This window comes from Leptonychotes weddellii, chromosome 6 (genome assembly GCF_054177405.1).
Source record: "Leptonychotes weddellii isolate Sample4059 chromosome 6, ASM5417740v2, whole genome shotgun sequence".
Lineage (NCBI taxonomy): Eukaryota > Metazoa > Chordata > Mammalia > Carnivora > Phocidae > Leptonychotes > Leptonychotes weddellii.
The window spans coordinates 90,452,029-90,477,060 of record NC_138374.1 but is presented as its reverse complement, the minus strand read 5'-3'; the positions used below and the strand labels follow the sequence as shown (position 1 = coordinate 90,477,060).

Here is a 25,032-nt window from a genome sequence, read left to right as displayed (position 1 = left end):
TTTGCTGTCACCAGCCACATTGCCCACGACGAACATCTCTGACAGATACGTTCTTGACATTGAAGCTGGCATTGTCCTCAGAAAGAATCTCACTCAAAGCTTCATGGTGCATTTCAACAGACTTTACTTCAGTTGTAACATTGACTGGAGCAAAGGTGACCACCATGCCAGGTTTAAGAACACCAGTCTCCACTCGGCCCACAGGGACAGTACCAATACCAACAATTCTGTAGACATCCTGGAGAGGCAGATGCAAGGGCTTGTCAGTTGGACGAGTTGGTGGCAGAATGCAGTCCAGAGCTTCAAGCAGTGTGGTTCCACTGGCATTCCCATCTTTACGGGTGACTTTCCATCCCTTGAACCAAGGCATGTTAGCACTTGGCTCCAGCATGTTGTCACCATTCCAACCAGAAATTGGCACAAATGCTACTGTGTCGGGGTTGTAGCCAATTTTCCTAATGTAGGTGCTGACTTCCTTAAAATTTCCTCGTATCTCTCCTGGCTGTAGGGTGGCTCAGTGGAATCCATCTTGTTAACACAAACAATTAGTCATTTTATACCCAGTGTGTAAGCCAGAAGGGCATGCTCACGGATCTGCCCATTCTTGAAGATACCAACTTCAAATTCACCAACACCAGCAGCAACAATCAGGACAGCACAGTCAGCCTGAGATGTGCCTGTAATCATGTTTTTGATAAAGTCTCTGTGTCCTGGGGCATCAGTGATGGTCACATAATACTTGCTGGTCTCGAATTTCCACAGGGAGATATCAATGGTGATACCACGTTCATGTTCAGCTTTCAGTTTATCCAAGACCCAAGCATACTTGAAGGAGCCCTTTCCCATCTCAGCAGCCTCCTCAAATTTTTCGATAGTTCTTTTGTCGATCCCACCACATTTGTAGATCAGATGACCAGTAGTGGTAGACTTGCCCGTATCCACGTGTCCAATGACAACGATGTTGATGTGAGTCTTTTCCTTTCCAATTTTGGTTTGGTTGAGCAGTGGTTCTCACAACACCTGTGTTCTGGTGGCAAACCAGTTGCGAAAAAGCTTTTGTTAACCAGTTGTATTTGATTTTAATCCTTAAAGCTTGAAACATTATCCTTGTTTGTTGTTGTTTTTTATTAACATATAATGTATTATTTGTCTCAGGGATACAGGTCTGTGATTCATCAATCTTACACAATTCATAGCATTCACCATAGCACATACCCTCCTCAATGTCCATCACCCAGACACCCCATCCCTCCCACCTCCCCCACTCCTCAGTTTTTTCCTGAGATTAAGAGTCTCTTATGGTTTGGTCCCTCTCTGGTTTCATCTTGTTTGATTTTTACCTCCCTTCACCTATGATCCTCTGCCTTGTTTCTTAAACTCCACACATCAGTGAGATCATATGATACTTGTCTTTCTCTGATTGACTTATTTTGCTTAGCATAATACCCTCTAGTTCCATCCACATCATTGCAAATGGCAAGATTTCATTTTTTGATGGTTGTGTAATATTCCATTGTATATATATATACCACTTATTCTTTACCCATTCATCTGTTGATGGACATCTAGGCTCCACAGTTTGGCTATTGTGGACATTGCTGCTATAAACATTGGGGTACACATACCCCTTCAGATCACTACATTTGTATCCTTGGGGTAAATACCCAGTAGTGCAATTGCTGGATCATATGGTAGCTCTATTTTCAACTTTTTGAAGAACCTCTATACTGTTTTCCAGAGTGGCTGCACCAGCTTGCATTCCCACCAACAGTGTAGGAGGGTTCCCCTTTCTCTGCATCCTTGCCAACATCTGTCATTTCCTGACTTGTTAATTTTAGCCATTCTGACTGGTGTGAGGTGGTATCTCATTGAGGTTTTGATTTGGATTTCCCTGATGCCAAGTGATGTTGAGCACTTTTTCATGTGTCTGTTGGCCATTTGGATGTCTTCTTTGCAGAAATGTCTGTTCATGTCTTCTGCCCATTTCTTGATTGGATTCTTTGTTCTTTGGGTGTTGAGTTCTTCATAGATTTTGGATACTAGCCCTTTATCTGATATGTCATTTGCAAACATCTTCTCCCATTCTGTCAGTTGTCTTTTGGTTTTGTTGACTGTTTCTTTTGCTGTGCAAAAGCTTTTTAACTTGAAGTCCCAATAGTTCATTTTTGCATTTGCTTCCCTTGCCTTTGTAATGTTTCTTGGAAAAAGTTGCGGCTGAGGTCAAAGAGGTTGCTGCCTGTGTTCTCCTCAAGGATTTTGATGGATTCCTGTTTCACATTGAGGTGTTTCATCCATTTTGAGTCTATTATTGTGTGTGGTATAAGGCAATGGTCCAGTTTCATTCTTCTGCATGTGTCTGTCCCATCTTCCCAACACCATTTGTTGAAGAGACTATCTTTTTTCCATTGGATATTCTTTCCTGCTTTGTCGAAGATTAGTTGACCATAGAGTTCAGGGTCCATTTCTGGGCAAAACATTATCTTTGTAATATATTAGTGACTTCCACAAAGATGGCTTTCATAGTTTTAGATTTTGAAAGTTACTTCAAGTTCCGTTGGTCCAGCCTCCTTTATTTACAATTAATCCATTCATTTATTCATTCAATAAGCTGTGTTTCAGGTACTCTGCTAGTCACAAGGGACACAAAATGATGAAGATATAATACTTGCCCTTATTGAATTGGGAAATAGACATGTTAATAATTATCATTTCAGCCCTGAAAACTTTCCTAACTTCCTCACTTTGCATTCAAAATAGGCTTGCAGATTTCCTCAATGTTCCTATAGCATCCTATACATATGTATAGCATTGATTTTATCTCATGGCATTGTGATTATTCATTATTTGTCACTGTTCTCCACTAGACTGAAAGTTCCTTGAGTTTTTGAGATACTTTTCATATCAGTGTCTTCAGTATTCAGCACTGATCTCTAAACATAACAAATGTCCAGTAAATGTCTGATAAATTAATGAATGTTATGAGTTAAATGCTGTTAGATATTGTAGTAATATGAACAAAATGGTATAAATATTGAGAAGGCAACCTTTGAATTGGAGTTCTAAAAGATGAATAAAGACGGGGAGGGGGTGGTTAGGATATCACAGGGAGAAGGAATTGCAAAGAACAAAGTGGTATTTCAAAGAGCAAAATATAAAGACAGGCTATTAAGGGGGGAAAATGAAAAGGTGGGTTGGGATGAGATTTTGAAGAGTCCTGACTGCTAAGCTAAAACTTGTTTGGATTCTATCCCAGAGGCAATAGGGGGAAAACAGAAGCTTTTTAAGATAAGGAATGACATGATCACTTTTATTTTTTCAGCAGAATTATTCTAGTATAGGACTGAAATGGAGGAAACTGGCACCAAGGAGGAGAAATAAAGAAGACAAAAAGCAACCAAGAGAGGTTCTGTGACCTGTCCAACATCATAGTGCTAGACAGTCATCACACCATCACTACAAACCTGAAGCAGGCAAGACCGTTGAGCTTAAGATTCTGGGATGTGGGCATAAGTGTTGTTCAGAGGAAGGTGAGGTATGAGAAACCAGAGTAACCAGAATGAAACCATGTGTCAGGGAGAGATTAAGCTAGGTCATAAAAATATCAAGGATTGTTAGATAGGCTGACAGGAAAAGAAGGCATTTGAAGCAGAAGTTAAAACAATGAAAGGCAGAGACAGACTGCTGTGTGTGTGTGCTGCTAGTGATCTAGGGACTAGAGGGAAATAGGGCTGCAGAGATAATCAGGGATTAGTTTGTATATGGTTCTTGGGTTAATAACATTCATATATGTATGTCTAAATTGTTACCATCTACAGCCTATTCTGGCTATCATAGGTGGTTTATTTATTAGTCATCTAGCTAGACAGATGAAGATTTAGTCAGCTAGTTGGTTACTTTAGAACCACATACTTTATAAAGAACTGTTTCCTGGCTATGGGTTTTCCACTGGTCAGTGGTGGGTATGCCCCATCTTCTGGAAACAACTAGATGAACTATCCTAGGCTTTGTCATCAGCACTTACCACAAATGAAACTTCAGTTGAAACCTACTGATAAGTTGATAGAGTCAATGAATAAATCATGTTAAGACAGGACTCTGAGAATCTGAGCATGTCCTGTAGAGGTGCCCACACATCTCTGTTCAATGAGGTATAAAGCCTCACACTATGTACACCAATCACGCAGAGAAAGAGGTGTGACTGAGAGGAATTTGCCCTCAGGTCTGCTTCCCACAGATTCTCGTACACCTCTTTGGGTGCTGGCCACAAACAGAGATACAGAGATCTGCCACAGTCCTTTTTACACTGCTCGGTCCAGGGACTGGGGAAGGGAAAATCTGAAATGCAAAGGCTTTTTCTTCTAAATCCAACCAGCAGCTTTCAAAGGAGACTGAAAGCATGATAGAGCAGAACTTCTTGCCCTTCTTTCTGTTTGTTTATTTCAGTCCTCTACTTTCTCTCTTGATGAGGATGAGCTACTGTGTCAGGGTTGGCCTCAAAAGCACGAGTGGTCTAAATAATTAAAAAGTGAGGAACCATGTCAAATCATTCTACTTCCCCATGTTCCCTCCATCCAATGAATCATTCATTCATTCATTCATTCATTGATCAACAAATATATAAAGTGCTCCTACTATGTACCAGGCACCACTCTAGGCTTTAGAGATAAATCCATGAACAAAACAGACCTACTTCTCTGTCCTGTGTAACTTCAAGTGAAGAAAGACTGACTTTAAATAATGAACACTCAGGTAAGAAAAATATAAAATAGGTTAGAAAACAAGTTCTATGGAGAAAAAAAATATAGCAAGGAATGAGGGATTGAGAATGCAGGGGTTGATAGGAAGGAAGAGGTAAGAACTGCAATTCAAAAAAATGGTGGTCAGGGAGGCATTTAGAGATGGCATTTTTGTGCCTTGAAGGAGGCGCCCACCTTACAGCAAAGTGCTTCTATTTCTACTCAAGGGAGTTCTGTAGTCAGTGCTATTCTCAACTTTGGCAGGCATTCAGAGAGTGCTCTTTGCCATGGAAGTTCCTTTCATTAAAAAGACCAGCAGCTGGTCCAAATCAAGCCCTTCACCTTGACCCAAAAACACTCTTGTCGCTTTTAAATATTCTCTGTACCTCCTGCTATGAAGAATCTACACAGCAATCCTGGGAATATCATTCTCTCCAGACTCACTTCTTTGCATGGCTCTCCTCTTTTCTACAGTCTGTATTCACATCCAAATAGCTACAATTATCTAGAGAATCCAAGAGAACTTTGAATTTCCTAGGAAATTGAAGAAAGACGTATAAAGCTAACAGTTTTGAACATGTTCTTAGTGCTTACATGGAGCAAGACTCACAACAACCTCAAGAGGTGGGTACTGGTGTTGTTCAGTTTTACAGATAAGTAAATTAAGGCTTAAAGAAGTTAAATACCTTGTCTATGGTCATAGTATATTGCAGCCAGAATTTGACCCCGGTGGTATACTCTAGAGCCCACACAGCATCAAGCTTTCACTTTAGTGTTCACATCTGCCACTGCTAAGCCACGTTAAAACTTTATCCTTTTGTAAAATATTAAGTGCCTGGGTGCCTGGGTGGCTCAGATGGTTAAGTGTCTGCCTTCGGCCCAGGTCATGATCCCGGGGTCCTGGGATCAAGTCCCGCATCGGGCTCTCTGCTCCTTGGGAACCTGCTTCTCCCTCTGCCTCTCTCTCTCTGTCTCTCATGAATAAATAAATAAAATCTTTTAAAAAAATATTAAGTGCTTGACTCAGAGTATCTTAAATCATGTCTTCCTATAATATGATATAATATTTGATATTACTTTTTCATCCAGTACCTCTCTCTCCCCCAAAGAAAGAAAATTTTACAATAAGTAAAAACTTGCATTCAAATAAACTTAAAACATGGTCTTACAAAAAACTAAGCCCACTTTAAAGATGGAAAGAAGGAAGGACAAATAGAGCAGCAAGGAGAATAATAGTTTCCTAGCTTCTAGAGTCCCACAGGTCATCACCACAAAAAAAGTTGCATTCCCTTATTTCATTTATTTCCAACTTACTCATCTGTTTTTGATGACCTTTTACTAAGTGCTAGTCACTGAGTTGTGGGCACTGATATAACCCACATTTCTTTATGTCAATAGTATTAATGATGATAATAATCCAAATTTCACTAGGTTTTGATGTCATCTATTCACAGAAGTCTTCTTAACTCTTTAGTTAAACCAAAATTTATATATTTTTAAAAAGCAAAGTTTTGAGACGTAAAACCTTTTGAGAGCAAAGGAAAGCTAAAATTGAAATTTATTTTCATGACACACATAGTGATTTCCTTCTGGGAGCAAAATGGTATAACTTTACAGAGACCTGTGCATTTAATTTATATTGGTTATACCTTCATTGATCTGTGTATCTTCAAAATCATTTATATCAGGTGCACACCTAGTGTGAAATCAATGTTCACTTGAAAAAAGTATATCCTCTCCTATTGTCTTAAGTGATTGGAGCTCCTGTTGATCCAAGTGGGAATGATACTGTGTTCTTGTTCTCTTTATCCTGGGGAATGCTTAGATTCACACATAGTTCTCTTCAATTTGTTTTTAACAATAACAATTTTTCCAATCTGCCCTGGGATTTATATAAACTGAAAGTCAACAGTTGGCTGTGATGATGCTCACAAAGCTCTCTGGAGACTTGGCCAGGGAAACTTGCCATCATGTTTTCTGGCTCTGGCCAATTCTGGCTGCAATATACTATGACCATATTGCAATAAAAGGACAGTCAGAGAGATGTAAATCGTTAATTTTGAAGAAAGAAACTCCATGGGATTTAACTCGGTTGAGAAGATACTGAGATACGGTTTCACATATGCATATTTTAATTGATTTTTTAAAAGAAACCCTAATTGGGGCGCCTGGGTGGCTCAGTCGTTAAGCGTCTGCCTTAGGCTCAGGTCATGATCCCAGGATCCTGGGATCGAGCCCCACATTGGGCTCCCTGCTCGGGGGGAGGCCTGCATCTCCCTCTCCCTCCCCCCCGGCTTGTGTTCCCTCTCTCGCTGTGTCTCTCTCTGTCAAATAAATAAATAAGATCTTTAAAAAAGTAAAATAAAATAAAAAAGAAACCCTAATGGATTTTCTATAATGAAGCATTTGTTTAGGCATTCCACTGGCAAGGTCAGATTCCAAAGAGCCCAAGGAAAGTGGACCCAAGAGAAATGGTTTGAATGTATGCTGTAGGAGAGTGAGAGAGCCAGTCTAGGATGTGAAAATGAATTTAGGTGCAGCTGCTTAGAGGATATGGAATGAGAGAAAGCTGTTGCTTTGAGGAAAGTAAAAGTCAGGGCAGGGAAGTTAAGCAGTTTTATACGTATTCCCTTTGCCCTGATGGTTCATATGCATCGTGTTCTTCAGATCTGCCAGGTTGTATCCCAAGAGAGGAGCACAGAGAGAACTTCACCCCAGAAAGACAGGAAACTAACCTCTAACCCAGTTCCCTAGCCTCATTATGGCTTTTAGCATTTTCCACTTTATCTAGAGCAGGCTGACCCAGTTTGAATTCCACTGAAACTGATTTTCCCCTAACTTGACACTGAGGCACATACCCTCATAGGTATTCTAAGCCTTAAAGTATTTAAACAATTTTTGTCTCTGACAGAGCCAAAGCAACTTTCCTAGCTTCACATTTCAGTTCTACAACATTCCTCAAATTCTTCAACATTCATTTAAGCAAAGGTATCTTGCATTCAGAGGCCAGCTCTACTTTAAATACATGTCTAACTCTAGTGTTATAAATTTGTAGCCAGACCCCTGCTTGACAGTTAGAACAGACTAAGGATTCTATTAAAAAGTGTTTGTTCACTGACTGTTCAGTATGTAGAAAGGAGTAAGTTTTGCTGTCCCAATTTCCATGAAAATTACTTGAGGTCAAGAACTAACTTTCTATAATGTTTTGTTCCCATTTTGCTTCCTTCTCTTTTATCCAACCTGTTTACAGTCCCAGAACTGAATAGAGGTTTATCCAGTGACATTGAACAATTCAACCTCTTTATTAATAAGCTCATTTTCTATAAGTTTAACTTGTCTCTCTTTCCTAATCATGAACTCCTGCTACTGTCCACAGAAGCTCTTAATTCTGTCAAAGGGGTAAGCACTCAATCAATTATATAATCTATTTTATTTGAATTGGCTATCCATAAAGTGGTGACATTTACTAGCCTCTGAAATAGCCTGACAATGAATCTTGAGAACCTCAGACTCTGAGGAAATATTAACAAACAAAATACATGGGATTGGCTTTAGATCAACTTATCAAAAGAAAATAACTTGTCAAAAGAGCTGTATTTCTGGGGCACTTGGGTGGCTCAGTGGGTTAAGCGTCCAACTCTTGATTTCTGCTTAGGTCATGATCTCGGGGTTGTGAGATCAAGCCCTGTGTCAGGCTCTGTGCTGAGCATGGAGCCTGCTTGAGATTCTCTCTCTCCCTCTCCCTCTGACCCTCTTCCTACTCTCTCTCTCTAAAAAATAAATAAAATAAAATAATAAAATAATTTTTTTTTAAAGAGCTATATTTCCTTTCTTTACCTCAGGAAGAACAATAAAAAACCTCTGCTTCTTTTCCATGCAGAAAAAAAAGCTACATGCAAATAAAAATGCTGATGTATGGAGTGTATGTAGAATAAATAATCTAAGTGATGGGTCACTATGTGATTTGATGGTACAATTTCAAGCAACTTAACTGTAATGCAAAGTCACAGTGTTTACACATCTGCTGCCACACCTACTCAACCAACCCTGGATCAAGGGTCTAGGTTACCCTTGTTCCTGAACCAGGGGTTTGGATACCATTGAAGAGAATCACCCAACCCTGTGGATTAGGGTCACTATAACATCAGTGCAAGACAGCACTACATACTGACTCTTTTATTTGAGGCAATCAAGCATGAAATATTTAAACTTCTTGTTTCTCTATATAGATATCTACATTCATACTCCCCCACCCCTCCCCACACTTTCCTTCATTTGTAGAGCAAAATGAATTGCCATTTCTCTGGTTCAGAGCAAACACACTCCTCTGTGCTCTGGATCCCAGCTCTTCCTGTCTCCCACAGGACCCAGCTCCATCAGTTATTGTCACTCTTTCTTCTTTCTTTAGCCTGCCCTTCTCCACTGGCTCCTTTCCATCAGTGGATACCCATGCTTATACAGCATTTCTCCCCTCTACTTACCTCAGCCATTTCTTTACCTGCCATTCAAACTTCAATTTACTAATAATCTGTTACCCCAGTAAATCCACTGAAGCAGCTCTTGTTAAGCCCATCAGCAACCAATCCTAATGGACCTTCACATTGACCTTAGTTTATTTGAACTTTGACAGTTCATTACTATTTCCTAGTTTAAAATGTTCTGCCCCTGGGTTTTTATAGTAAAATTTTCTATTGACGTTCCTGTTACTTTAGTCCCAATGTTAGCCTTCTTGTCCACACATAATTCAAAAGTTGGTGTTTCCCTAGAATCCATCATCATGCCATTTTTCTCATTCTACATTTCTCACTGAATGTTCTCACCTACTTCTGTGGTTTTAACTGTTACTTAGAGGCTGATGTAGCCAAAGTAGTTTTCCCCCCTTTCTTTAGTCAAGTACACTGCTGGCGGTTAAAATGTCACTTGCATCTCTTCTTGGGTGCAAAGATATATAGTAGACAGTTTCCTATCCTGGGAAAGAAGTCATGCCACATTTTCACTGACTTTTTGAAGCTGTACAGCCTCATGGGATGCAGAGCTCTTGGTAGAAGATAAAGCAATTTGCCTAAAGATTCCTGAGGATCCTTCCATGTGGGAAACAGTAAATTACTCCAAATCCTGTTCTTGAGATTTTGAGTTAGGAAGATCTGCTAGGGTGAGCCAGCATAGTTCCCCACGCAGGTCTTGGGGCAAAGAAGGGTAATACAATCCCTAAAAAGTTGCCATGAACATAAATAGAGGATACAGTGGGCTAGCCCTGGTGCTTCATCAGCAGAGAGAAAGGGAAAAAGCAATTCTCTTGTCTTTGAAGTAGCTAATATGGAAACCCCTAGAGTGTGAGCGAAACCATTCTCTTTCACTTGTAGAGTTCTTATATCCTGTCAGTCATCAAGTCTTTCTGATTCCATTTCCAATATCTCCTGTACGCTTCCCTGCTTTCAATTTCATTGTCATTGATTTGAGTTAGTCCCTCCTCATCTCTTGCCAGGACAATTACAACAGTCTCTTTACTGGGTTTCTACCCCAAAGTCTTACCCAGCTCTCAGAGCCAAATACCTAAAAATGCAAATGTGATCCTATCACTTGTCTGCTTGAAACCATCTGATGGTTTCCCACCAGCCATAAGCTAAACCCCGAACTCCTTTAACACGCCCCAGATGGACTCCATCTTCTGAACTCTGCCTGTCTATTCAGCTTCAGTTTTTTCATTTCCTACCTTATGTTTCAGGCTGTAGGAAAACCAAATTATTTGTGGTTAGCCCTAATCCCATGCTCTTTCCTTCTTTCCATCTCTTTGTTCATGCTGTTCACCAAGTCTTGTATGCTCCTCACCTTGCAATTTGCTCTTAGTTGTCTTTCAAGACTCAACTTGGGAATCATCAATTCTCTCACCGTCCTGAGCCATTTTCTGGGTAACTGGAATATTTATCTTTGTAGTAATTCCAGCCACCCCCCATCCCCCATCAGGCCATTCCTCCATGTTTTTCAGGAATTCTCAATGTCCTAGCTTGGAAGTCCCACCCTGACAGTTATCAAAGATGATTAGGACAAAGGAGTGGTAACACATTGTTGAGAAGATTGGGAAACAATACCTAAGAAAACACCTCAGAAACCCTGAGGAATTAGAGTAGGCCTTAGCTTAATTGTTCCCTGATCTTACTCACTTTTCTATTCACCTCTCCCTGATAAGATTTATAGCTGCAGATAATAATTTTTTCCCTGTAGATTCTCCACATGATATCAAATGGAATGTGCCTAATTATCTGCTTATGAGGTAACGTCCTCTGTTCATGCCTATTGTAATTTCTATTCCTCACAGTAATTAGAAAAGCTTCATAGGATGAGTGGGTCCAAATACCGTTTTACAGTCATTAAAAGCACCAGTTTTGGAATTAGACTAACAGATTCAACTTCAAATACTCATTCATTCTGCTGCATACTGTGTAACTCTGGTACTTAATCTAAGACTTAATTTCCCATCTTTAAAATGAAAATGATAATAATAATACATACCACAGAGGATTATTGTGGGGACTAAGTGAACTAAACATATAAAACACTTGTTTAAGTGCTCAATAAAGGTTAACTTTACAGTGTTCTTGGGAGGGCCAAAATCAATGCTGGGAATACAGAGCACACTTTTGGTTGGACTGAACCTAATGATGTGCCTTTCACTGCAATTAAGTAAGCGTGCCTCTGGGTAGCAGCCGCTTGGATAGAGCCTCTTCCGCTCCCTCAGGTGGGAAGGAGCGGAAATGAATCATGCAGTGTAGAGAAGATTGGAGCTGGTGTGGAGGGGAAACTGTGTAGGAAGCTTTCTCTGTTTCTCTGCCTTGGTTCAGGCTCCCACTTAGATTGTAACAACAACATGATATCTGTGGGCCCTTTTTCAAGGGCTTTGGAACAGTCACAAGGCTGGCCCACTTGATAACCAATCATTTGTCTATGGACAGAGGTAATCCTCTCAGTGTGGCTGGATTAATGACTGGTGCTGGTCAGCTGATCAGGACTCAAGAGTGAGCTGAGCAGAGAACAGGCCCAGCACACAAATGCAAAATGAGAGGAGTCTGTTTCTATTGACTTTCCTGCTTCCCAAACTTTTGGCTTGTTCCTCAGGGCCTGATCTCTTTGGTCCTAAGACTCTGCTCTACAAATTAGGCATGTTCTACGCAGCTCTGAGGAGAAGGCAGAGCATACTTGTTACTAACTCAGAAGGTGAGGAATTAAGTTCAAATATTAGTATTTTACCAAATCTTTCTCATCAAACTATGAAAGTTCACCATCCCTATGATGGGATTTCCAAAAGCCCATCTTTCAATCCCAAACATCAGGTGCTTCAACATTCTTAACTAAAAGGATTCTAACTGAAGTGCTATAGACTTCTTCAGAGATGGTCCCAGCTTGGGGTGGCATCTCTCTGTCACTTTGCCACCTCACAATGTCCACTTCTGAAGAATGTTACCTGGACCACCATACATTCAACATCTCTCCTCTGGAAATAAGGCCCAGAAAGAGAGTTTAGAGAATGTTCCTTTAAGGATAGCATGACCTACAGTCCCTATGATTAACCTGATAAATCTTATACTTTTGGAGGGGGGGTTGTTTTAGGTTAATTTTATAATTTCCACTAAATTGGAAGTCTGTCACTCAAAATAGTCCCTGGTTCCTTTTTCACCGATGAGTCAAACATGTGAATAATTGGTCCTCCTATTCCTAGAAAGTAAGTGAGGTCATTTCAAAGCACATCTTAAGAAAATAGGGCAAGTCCTGGGTGGCTGGCTTCTGTCTTTTGCAAAACTGGAGGGTATGACAGTGTTAGCATGGATTGCTAGGAGTATGCATATCCACAACACCCATGTATCCCCTTCCTGAGATTTACCATGGTAAGTTCAAACATTTTTTTTTAAAGAAGTAAATATTGTAGAAAGAGATGACATCTTCTGTGCAGCTCACTGCAATAGTAATCACAATCATGAGATAGGTTGATAAGATTTTATTATTTCTATGCAAAATTTTTTATATATCAACAATAATAATAGTAGCAATAGTAATAACTAGCACATGCAATGTTTACAACATGCCCAGCACTATTCTTAGCACCTTCTTTGTATTCACTCATGATCTTACAACTCCACAAGGTAGGTATCACTGTCATTCCATTTTATTGAGGAACTAGTATCATGCTGAATGCATCCTTCATAAATTGCTTTGTAACTTACTATGTTTTTGAGATGTATTTGTGTTAATATGCATAGCTCTAATTCATTCATGTAAGCTGCCACAGAGTATTACATTATATGGCTATTCTACATTATACTTACCTATTCTCCTGTTCTTGACTCTGTGGTGGTTTATGATTTTTCACTACCATAAAAATATTGTCAAGTAATATTCTGGTGTATATATATGCTCTTGCATATGTGCAAGAATTTCTCTAGAGCAATACACTCAGAATTGAAATTGCCCCATCACAAAGCATATTGTTAAATTGGTGTGTCAATTTACACTTCCACCAGCAATATATGAAAGTTATTATTTGCTTCGCACTCTTACCAATAGTTGATATATCATCAGGCTCTTAGATTTTTTTTTTCCAATCTTATATAAACAAGATAATACTTTGCTGTAGTTTTAATTTGTGTTTTTCTGATTTCTGGTAAGATTGAGCATCTTACTGAGACATTCTTCTTTGTGAATTGCCTGTGCCTCACTAGCTTTTGTCACTTTTCCTTTTGAGTTTTCTCTTTTGTGCTGATCTACGGGAGTCTTTTATACCTTTGGTCCTTATTCCTCATATGCTATATAACAAACACATCTAATGGATAATGCTTGTCATACATCTTTCCATTGCTACTTGCCTTGAATCCATGGAGTTCAGTCTCATTACGCTCATAGGTGTTGCTAACACAAACACCAGACTCTTAGATCACTCCACTTCTCCTTTGTTCACATCCTTATAAGGTCCCACATATATTCTCCTACCCTTCCCCAGTCTCAGAACACTTTCTCACAATTCATGGTCATGATCAGTAAAATTCCTTATATTCTTAACCCTTCTCTGAATTCTCCTTTTATCTTCCTATTAAGAGGACTCTGGCTTAGGACACTGCTTCCTCTGTGGCCCACTCAAGTGGTGGCTAGTTTAGGTCTTGTAGCTTTCATATCACTGGGCATGAAGGTGGGATATGTGTCCTCTTGTCTCCCAATGTTGCTTTCAGATCATATTATCCCTCCGATAACATACCCTCCTCCACAACTACACACAACTCTATCTCACGTTGTGGCAGTTTTAGAATATAGTCCCAAAATTCTTTGATATTTCTCTCATTGAGAGGTTGGGTCTACATTCTTCCCATGAATCTGGTTTCTCTGAGAATGCTTGACCAATGGAATTCAGTGGATGTGATGCTGTGGCTGTTTCAAGGTCCAAGCCTCATGAAACTGGCTGTTTCCATGTATATTTTGGGATTCTGACTTTTGGAACCCAGCCACTATGCAGCCCACAGAGCAGGTCAGGTAGAAAGAAAGAGTTCTCAAAAGCCTTCAATCCCCACTGAGCTCTGAGCCAACAGCTAGCACCAACTTGTCAGCCATGTGAGTGAGCCACCTTGGAAGTGGATGCTCCAACTCCCAGCAATCAGCCTCAGCTGATACCACATGGAACAAAGACAAGCGTTCTCCACCAAAGCCTGTCCAACTGCAAATTCATGAGTTATATAAATAATTGCTGTTTTAAGCCACTCGATCTGACATAATTTGTTACACATCTAAGCTTCCTTTCCCTCTAAAATTCTTCTATGAGTCTATACTTTTTTTTTTTAAGATTTTATTTATTTATTTGACAGAGAGAGAGACACAGCGAGAGAGGGAACACAAGCAGGGGGAGTGCAAGAAGGAGAAGCAGGCTTCCCGCAGAGCAGGGAGCCCGATGCGGGGCTTGATCCCAGGACCTGGAATCATGACCTGAGCCGAAGGCAGACGCTTAACGACTGAGCCACCCAGGCGCCCAAGTCTATACTTTTTTTTTTAATGGTTAACTTTCTGGTTTTAAAATAAGTGCCAATCCTTATCAGCTGTTTATACATCATGGCCCAATTTCTGCCACAAATCCCTCACTGTAATAAGAGCCTTCTGATAGAGCTTCCCAGATTAGATAAATAACTCAGCACTGAATAAGACATTTCTTTCTTTTTAGGTTGCATTTAGTGTGAGACTAAATGCATTCCCTGGAATTCAGTTGAATGAACACAACATAACCTGACTTCTTTATGTTTTCATTAGCTAAGCTGACTCATCTCTGAATGAAGTAACAAATATTCACCTCAAGAGGAGTGAAATAGGCTTGAGTGGAGGGACAGTAGGTATGTTTAAAAAAAAAGAATGGTTAATCCTCTTCTCCCCTTTTACCTACCTCTTTTCCAGAAATGAACTCAGACAATCCCTTTCCTTTATCCCCATATTTGGATAAAAAGAGGAGGAAAAGTGGATAAAATAAGGCGAGAGGACAGGGAGTAGGATTAGAGGGCACCCCAGAGGGCATATGTATATTTTTATAGCACTGTTAACTTAAAAAAATTACATTTCTTATGAAGAAGATAGTAGATTTCTCATGTATGGACCTGTGAGAATTAGTGATTTGTAAGACATCACGTACTTTGTGGCATAAACAGCCTGGAATCTGAGTAAGTCAAGGGCTTATTTTATTAATTCTGATATCATACCCTTTACAATGAGAAGGATGACAGAAGCCTGCCACCAAAAAAGATGTCTAAGGATGGAGAGGCTGACCTTCCAACACCCAGGCCTGCCATCTTGGAAAGGCCTCATCTTACACACCCATTTCCTCTTCCTTCTCTCCTCCAGATCATACTTCAATCTCCTGCCTTAATATTTCTGGGGGTTTAGGAATGGGGTTTAAAGAGGAACTCATGGACTGCCTTGATTCTTTCATGGAGGTGAGGATGGGGGAAAAGATAGGGATGTTTTGTCAGGAAACATTGTTATCTTTTCTCTTTATGTTCATTTGTTTTGTTTTGTTGCTTAATGGAGGAGTAGAGGGATGACCACTTTGAGGTACAGAGCTCTCCTTTACTTCCTCTGTTTCATATCCTCATGAAGGCAGAAGAACAAAGTGAAGTCATTTAGTACGTGACCATGCCCTAGTCCATACTCCTTTCCTTTTATTCACATTAGACAAGCAGAATGAAATTACATTTCCTTGTTAAAAAAAGCAGAGATAGGGGTGAAACTTTTTTTCCTCATAGAATGTCTGAGCTGGAAATCACCTTGGAGATGTGGAGGCCTGTAATTTCAGACTCTGGTGCTCTCAGGCTCTGTGGAGGAGAAGGTGAATAGACTTCTCTGCCCACTTCAAACATGGCTCTGCTTTGATTCTTTTATATACCTTGGTTTTGTATAAGATTTATTGATAAAAGACTACCACCAATTTTTAAAAAGCATAAAAATCCACTCATCTTCTTTAATTACCTTCTTTTGCTGATGACAAAAAGATGCAGTGAAATAAATGCATTGTCCGGGAACTTCAGTGCACATCAAAAGCAGAATGAGAATCTGGGCCTTTTAACCTCCTGTCTAGTGTTCTAATCTTTTCCCTACTCATGCTGTGCATGCTATGTGATTTACTAGCCAAGAGGAAGTGGGGTCAGGGGTGTTGGGATAAAGGAAGCTGACTGACCCTGGATCTTACCCTCCCAATGAGGAAGTCATCTTAGAGCCTTTAGCACCTCTGTCATTGCTTCTGCTTCACACCAGGAAGCTGAAGCACATGATTCCCTACTGATGATGCTTTGTGCAGCCCCATGTGAGCCACACTGAGCCACACCAGCCAGCTCAGACTCTCAGCTTGCAGGCCTGAGAAAGTAGACTCACCGTGCAGAGAACATCCTCCTCCAGGTCCTTCAAGCCCCCCAACTCCAAGGAAACATATCTTTTAAGATGTTAACAAAAGTCTATTTCTTCTCTCTCATTGTTGGTGTATAGAAATGCAACTGATTTCTGTGAATTGATTGTATATCCTGACACTTTACTGAATTCCTATATGAGATCCAGCAATTTTGGGGTAGAGTCTTTTGGGTTTTCCACATAGAGGATCATGTCATCTGCAAAGAGTGAGAGTTTGACTTCTTCTTTGCCAGTTTGAATGCCTTTTATTTCTTTTTGTTGTCTAATTGCTGAAGCTAGGACTTCTAGTACTATGTTGAATAGCAGTGGTGATAGTGGACATCCCTGCCATGTTCCTGAACTTAGGGGAAAAGATCTCAGTTTTTCCCCATTGAGAATGATATTCACTATGGGTTTTTCATAGATGGCTTTTATGATATTGAGGTATGTGCCCTCTATCCCTATATTGTGAAGAGTTTTAATCAAGAAAGGATGCTGTACTTTGTCAAATGCTTTTTCTGCATCTATTGAGAGGATCATATGGTTCTTGTCCCTTCTTTTATTTATGTAGTGTATCACATTGATTGATTTGTGGATGTTGAACCAATTTCCAGCTCAGGAATAAATCCCACTTGGTCGTGGTGAATAATCCTTTTAATGTACTGTTGGATCCTATTGGCTAGTATTTTGGTGAGAATTTTTGCATCCATGTTCATCAGGGATATTGGTCTGTAATTCTCCTTTTTGATGGGGTCTTTGTCTGGTTTTGGGATCAAGGTAATGCTGGACTCATAAAAAGAGTTTGGAAGTTTTCCTTCCATTTTGATTTTTTGAAACAGCTTCAGAATAGGTATTAATTCTTCTTTAAATGTTGGTAGAATTCCCCTGGGAAGCCATCCGTTGGGAGATTTCTGATTGCCACTTCAATTTCCTTGCTGGTTATGGGTTTGTTCAGGTTTTCAATTTCTTCCTGGTTCAGTTTTGGTAGTTTATAGGTCTCTAGGAATGCATCCATTTCTTCCAGATTGTCTAATTTGTCAGCATATAGTTGCTCATAATATGTTCTTATAATTGTTTGTATTTCTTTGGTGTTGTTTGTGATCTCTCCTCTTTCACTCATGATTTTATTTATTTGGGTCATTTCTCTTTTCTTTTTGATAAGTCTGGCCAGGGTTTTATCAATCTTATTAATTCTTTCAAAGAACCAGCTCCTAGTTTCATTGATCTGTTCTACTGTCCTTTTGGTTTCTATTTCATTGATTTCTGCTCTAATCTTTATTATTTCTCTTCCCATGAAATTGGTATGGAACCAGAAAATACCCTAAATAGCCAAAGTAATGTTGAAAAAGAAAACCAATCTGGTGGCATCGCAATAGCCTCTAAGCTCTATTACAAAGCTGCAGTCATCAAGACAATATGGTACTAGCACAAAAACAGACACATAGATCAATGGAACAGAATAGAGAGCCCAGAAAGGGACCCTCAACTCTATGGTCAACTAATCTTCAACAAATCAGGAAAGAATATCCAATAGAAAAAAGACAGTCTCTTCAACAAATGGTGTTGGGAAAATTGGACAGCCACATGCAGAAGAATGAAACTGGACCATTTCCTTACACCACACACAAAAATAGACTCCAAATGGTTGAAAGACCTCAATGTGAGACAGGAATCCATCAAAATCCTTGAGGAGAACACAGGCAGCAACCTCTATGACCTCAGATGCAGCAACTTCTTGCTAGATCCATCTCCAAAGGCAAGGGAAACAATGGCAAAAATGAACTATTGGGACTTCATCAAGATAAAAAGCTTTTGCACAGCAAAGAACACAGTCAACAAAACCAAAAGACAACCAACAGAATGGGAGAAGATATTTGCAAATGACATATCAGATAAAGGGCTAGTATCCAAAATCTATAAAGAACTCATGAAACTCAACACCCAAAGAACACATAATCCAATCAAGAAATGGGCAGAAGACATGAACAGACATTTCTGCAAAGAAGACATCCAAATGGACAACAGACACATGAAAAAGTGCTCAACATCACTCGGCATCAGGGAAATCCAAATCAAAACCACAATGAGATACCACCTCACACTATGACAGATGTTGACAGGATGTGAAGAAAGGGGAACCCTTCAACACTGTTGGTGGGAATGCAAGCTGGTGCAGCCACTCTGGAAAACAGTATAGAGGTTCTTCAAAAAGTTGAAAATAGAGATACCCTATGACCCAGCAGTTGCACTACTAGGTATTTACCCCAAAGATACAAATGTAGTGATCCAAAGGGGCACGTGCACCCCAATGTTTATAGCAGCAATGTCTACAATAGCCAAACTGTGGAAAGAGCCTAGATGTCCATCAACAGATGAATGGATAAAGAATAAGTGGTATATATATACAATGGAATATTACACAGCCATCAAAAAAATGAAATCTTGCCATTGCAATGACATGTATGGAATTAGAGGGTATTATGCTAAGCGAAATAAGTCAATCAGAGAAAGACAACTATCATATGATCTCACTGACATGAGGAATTTGAGAAACAAGGCAGAGGATCATAGGGGAAGAGAGAAAAAAATGAAACAAGAAGAAACAAGAGGGAGACAAACCATAAGAGACTCTTAATCTTAGGAAACAAATTGAGGGTTGCTGGAGGGGAGGGAGGTGGGGGGATGGGGTGGCTGGGTGATGGACACTGGGGAGGGTATGTGTTGTGGTGAGCACTGGGTTATGTAAGACTGATGAATCACAGACCTGTACCCCTGAAACAAATAATACCTTGTATATTAATGAATTGAATTTAAATAAAATAAATAAATAAATGTATGTTCAAGTGAAAATGAAAGAAATAAAAATAAAAAAGATGTTAACAAGTCTATAACTTCAAAAATGTGAATGGATAGAATACTCTGCTAAGGCCATGACTTGTGATATCACTTCAAAGAGATTTCTATACCTTCCTGACACTAAATAGCTCTGAAATGACACAGTACTCTTATCTTTATTAATCAGCCTGACACCCTCTATTTACAATCTTCTACTTTTTGTTTTGTGGTTTTGCATAGAACCATAAAATGGACAGTTCCTTAAAAGTTGGGATCAGAGTCTGAGAACCTTATTCTCCAAACCTCAAAGTGGTACCTATAAATAAGAATATGCATATAAGCTTAGACAAAATATTAGATTCATAGGCTATCCTGGAAAATGCAGTATTTGTAGTAACTGGTAAATATACACAGGAGAATGCTATGTTCTTAATAGGTTCTTATATCTCTGAGGAAGAAATAAATTAGGCCCTGGCTCCACACACCCCATGACAAAAATATAAATGATTTAGAGGAAGTATATGGTGGCCAAAGATAAAAATGAAATAAATGATGAACTTGTTGATGATAGGCAGAGTGAAAGATAACAATGCATCTGGAGGTAATGGGATGATGACATCCTTTTCAATACAATCCAGAACACACTGTTGACCACTGTCTGTAAGTAAGGACCAGGCATCATAGGAATGCTGATTCAAAGGGAACACTCTATTTTCCAAGGTAATGGTGCAAGGCAGTCCCAGATGGAAGTGGAATAGGACCAGATTCAGGTCCAGAGTGAACAAGTTGTTTATAGTCTGGGAAAGGGCATGGAAATGGAGGGGAGCTTCTGGATGACCATTTTAGCTCACTCCAGGGTCTGGTCACAGTGTTGGGAAGAGGAAACAGCATTGGCTGCAGTGTCAGCAATGATTTGGAGAAGGTTTTTGCTGAAGGTAAGCAGCAGTGAAAAGACTTAAGTTTCAACTTAGGTCTTTTGTTTGCCCAATGTGTTGTGTTTTCCATCATTGTCATTTGGCAGTAATGGCAATGCTGATCTTAGTTGTTGCAGGAAAACTCATAATTCTCCTGGTCCAGTGGAAGATAAGGAAAATAGCCAGGAAGAGCCTGCTACTCCCCTCGGGGAGTAGCAGTAGGTTTTTACCTTTTTTTTTTTCTTTCAAAGTAGAACTAGCTAAATGGACAGAGAACTCACAATGGAATGTCTAAGAAGTACCCAGGAAGTCTACTGCTGAAAAATCAAGAATGTAGAGGGAGATGCCTGAACCAGAAAACTGGTGGAAAATAAACAAAACAAAACAGTTTTTTGGAAAAAAAAAACAAAACAACAATCTGCCTCTTTGGCTTTTTTTTCTTTCTTCCTGAGAATAATAATGTTTTACAAAGGTAGTGAGTATAAGGGCTAACTGAGTAGACAGAGAGTATCTATTTACTATAAAGAGTTCAAAGGGGGCAGAGATTACAGTAGGTTGGAGCAGTTGAGGAAATGGTGCCTGGACCTTGATCTTCAAGGATGGGTACAATTCACATTAAGTGGAAAGAAAACAGAAAGAAGGGGCTTGCTGGGTAGAGGGAGATGTCATGTACAAAGGAAGCAGGAAGCACAAGGCCACTATTATTCCTGGTTTAACAGATGAGAAAACTGAGGCTCAGACTAAGTCACTTATCTAAGATACACAGCTCATACACCACTATACTGGGAAATAAAGTAAAGCTACTTGATGCCAAAATCCACATTCCTTCCCCCAGAACCCAAGTTCACAAGGCTGACAGACACATAAGCAACTATAACAGATGATCATGAATTGAAAGCTGTCTCATTACTTTTCATTTTCATTTAGTTATACTTTTCATGACATGATCAAAAAGAAAGCAACATTGTTTTCTGGAAAAATATTTATTTCCTGAACTGATGTCACCTAATTAATTCACATGGGAGGGTCCTCCAAATGGAGAAATAGGGGAAACATAACATGGCTCAAAACTTAAGCTGGCAAATTTCTGAGGATGAGGTGACACTGAAATGGGGCAGCGGGAGAGAACAGAAAAGTAGTAAGAAAGTGGAGGCAGAATCATTTAGCTCTAAAATGTTCTGAATTAAGCTGATGATCCTTTTCTGTTTAGACACATTTCAGATTTTCAGAAATTAAAGTTTCTGTCCAAAGCAATATAACATCCTTGGTGTTTGCAAGGTATGTGTTCTTTTCAAAGGTTTCAAATCAAGGCAAATGGATGACCCAGGAAGGATTACCAGTAACCTTGGTGAGTCCAGGATCTAACTCTCACCTGCCTCCAATCCTTTGTGGAATAAAGTGGTAAATCAAGTGATGTGTAATAGAGATTAATCTTTTCTTTTAGAGCTACAATTCCAGTGTCTGGGTGTCTCTGGCTCCTGCTAGCTTGCTGGGCCTAGCCTCACAAGTGACTAGGTAATGGATTGATGAACTACTCAATGACCCATGATTAACTCAATCCCTTGCATCTGAAGTTCAAAATTAAACAGATGAAGATGTTAGGTAGTTGGTAAGGATAAAATATCTTTAGGATGGCTGTGACTGCCTGAGCAAAAGAGTACCGAAACCCTTCTAGTGGTTGGAGATAGAATAACAAGCTCTTTGACATTTCTGTTATCTTTGAGGTAGGTACAGCTTCAGCTTCTCAATGATCCCCTAAAACTCCTTGCCTACTTCTACTAGAGCCCATGTCACATTGTAACTGTCTATGCACAGGTATCCCATTCTCAGTAGACTGAATGCTTGGAGGCAGTCACAGTATTCTATCCTTATTTGTATTCCCACTTCCTTGCATACAGTAGATGCCCATCAAATGTTGAATGGATGAGTGGGGAGACGGATGGAGAAAATCATCACCCTCACCATGGTTAAGCAACTCAAAACTGGTGATGAAATGCTTAACATTAACTTGGCAGTGGAAGGAAATAATCCTGAGAAGAGTTCATTTCCATAAAGGCATCTCAGATAAACCAACTAAGGAATATGTATAGGCAAGCAAATGAATAATCTGTTGAAAAAGCACCCATAAGTTTCAGAAATTTTTTTCAAGGAAGGCAAGTCATGAATGAGGGTATTTACAGCCTTGCAACTTTTAATTGTAACAATGTTGTAGAATGAGCAGATACCAGAAAAGGCCGGTTAGGATCATCACCCAGATGTTTGGCAAATCTACCCTTTGACTAGTTAATTATTCAAACCATCTGGAGTGATTTTTAAATACTACATTCCAGAACAGTGGTTCTCAACTCCTTTTCTTATGTTCTACAAGTCTTCTGTTTCTCCTCTTGCTCCCCCCATCTCTTCCTCACTCCTCTGAACCCTCTTCACCCAGTTACTGTATTTTTCACCTTGGTGGAGGAATGGCACAGTGTGAGAAACTCAAAATCTCTTAAGAGCCACTTCTTTGCTGTGATTATAAAATTCTCAGAACTGTGGGTGTACAGAAACTGTTGCAGATTCATCTAAAATGTATGAAGAGCAATACCAGAGGAGAACATTCCCTCTATAACTAAAAAAAGTTTCTCCAGGCTGGGAAGATGTAGAGAAAGAGCAGATATGATGAAGGCAAAGAAGTAGGTGGACTTCACAGAGAAGCTGATATCCTGTTTTCTGGGAAGAGTCCCAGAGAGGTGGCAAGATCCTGAGAGATTTACGGGAATAGAACCTACACCCAAAAGACAGAACCAGAGAGAAGGACTGGCTGTAGGCAGATCAAGATGAGAGAGAGACACAGACAATCAACAAGATCACCATGGCCAGGATGATCTGGCAGCAGAAAGATGGTCCCCATGATTCATCACAGGACCCAGAATCTGTGAGGAGATTCTCCAGCCTTTAAGTAACAGAAAGTGGCAGTTCAGGAGCAACCTGAATGGACTACTAACTGAGGACCACGCTGAACCACAGAGTCTCAGTAAAAACCTGTGGTGATGAATGGTGTGCTCCTGCAACCCCATGTCTTATTCTGTATAAGGTCCTCACAACTGAGCCACAGCACTGCAGAAAAGGGGAAGAGACCTTAAAATGAGCTTAAATTTTCCTTTCTATGCTGTAATTGTGAGCTCAACATAGTAATTAGAGATATAGAAGTATAAACAATTTGTATATTCTGTATGTCTAAGTGGGACTGGAACGCACTTTTGCTATTTATCTACCTTTCTATCCACCCATCCATCCATCATTTTCCACCCTCCATCTCTTTCCAGAAAGAACCTAAGGCAGCTTATAAGTATATATGACCATTTAAAGAATCTTGGTGCTACCATAGTAGATACATGAGTTGGACCAGATATTGCAACTCAGAAACCAAGAGGGACCATGTAGCCAACACAAATAAATAAAGCATGTCAAAGTAAGCCAAATCCTTTGCCTAAACTGTGTCCACTTTTGCTGACCTACAGCATGTTCCACGATGTTGAACATCCGAATTTAAGATTATGGATGTGTGTGTATATGTGCATATGTATATACATACATACATATGCACATATACACACATATATGTTTATGCATGTATGAAATTTTTAATTATTGCATTTTAAATTTTGTAACTGAGTTCTTTGATTAGGAACCAGAAACCTGACAATGTCAGATCTTGCACTTTGTGTTATGCATTACAGGCATTGTGCTTTGCAGATATTATGTTTTTTACAAATCGAAGGTTCAAGACTTCAGTGGAGTACAAAAAACAAAAACAAAAAACTTCAGTTGGAAGAAGTTGACTGCAGATGTGGTGGGAATAGCAAGAGAACTAGAATGACAAGTGGAGCCTGATGATGGGACTGAATTGCTGGAATCTCATGATCAAACTTTAGGGTTTCTTCTTATGGATGAGCAAAGAAAGTAATTTTTTGAGATGGAATCTACTCCTGGTGTAGATGCTGTGAAGACTGTTGAAATGACAATAAAGGATTTAGAACCTTACATAAACTTCATTGATAAGGCAGTGGTGGCATTGGAGAGGATTGACTCCAATCTTGAAAGAAGTTCTTATGTGAGTAAAATGCTATTAAGCAGCATCACAAGCTACAGAGAAACTGTCATGAAAGGAAGAGTCAATCGATGTGGCAAACTTCATCATTGTCTTATTTTAAGAAACTGCCACAGACACCTCAACCTTCAGCAACCACCACCCTGACCAGTCAAGCAGCCATCAACATGAAAGCCAGATCCTCCATCAGCAAAAAGATTATGACTCTCTGAAAACTCAGGGGATGATTGGCGTTTTTTAGCAATAAAATATTTTTAAATTAAAGTATTTTTAGGCATAATGCTATTGTGTACTTAATAGACTACAATATAGTGTAAACATAACTTTTATGTGCACTGGGAAACCAAAAAATTCCTTTGACTCTCTTTATTATATTTGTTTTATTGCAGCAGGCTGGAATGGAACACACAATATTTCCAAGTTATGCCTGTATATAGAATTCAGCGTCATGTATTTTAACTGGTAATGATGTTTAATTTTATTCATCATAATAATAGCTGAGTACAAACATAGGTTCTTCCAAACAGAGAGAGTTTTCACACTGATTTTTATATTCAGG

The 25,032-nt window shown here is 39.5% G+C and overlaps 1 long non-coding RNA gene and 1 pseudogene across 1 annotated transcript; one reads left to right on the top strand and one right to left on the bottom strand.

The window, feature by feature from the left end:
* Positions 1–7: 7 nt before the first annotated feature.
* LOC102744835 (elongation factor 1-alpha 1 pseudogene) lies at positions 8–2,694 on the bottom strand (annotated as a pseudogene).
* A 2,206-nt stretch (positions 2,695–4,900) lies between these two features.
* LOC145722284 (uncharacterized) lies at positions 4,901–19,293 on the top strand. Its single transcript, XR_014146428.1, has 4 exons — positions 4,901–5,360; positions 15,015–15,094; positions 15,597–15,688; positions 17,948–19,293. It is a non-coding gene; the product is annotated as an uncharacterized LOC145722284 (long non-coding RNA).
* The last annotated feature ends 5,739 nt before the right edge of the window (positions 19,294–25,032 follow it).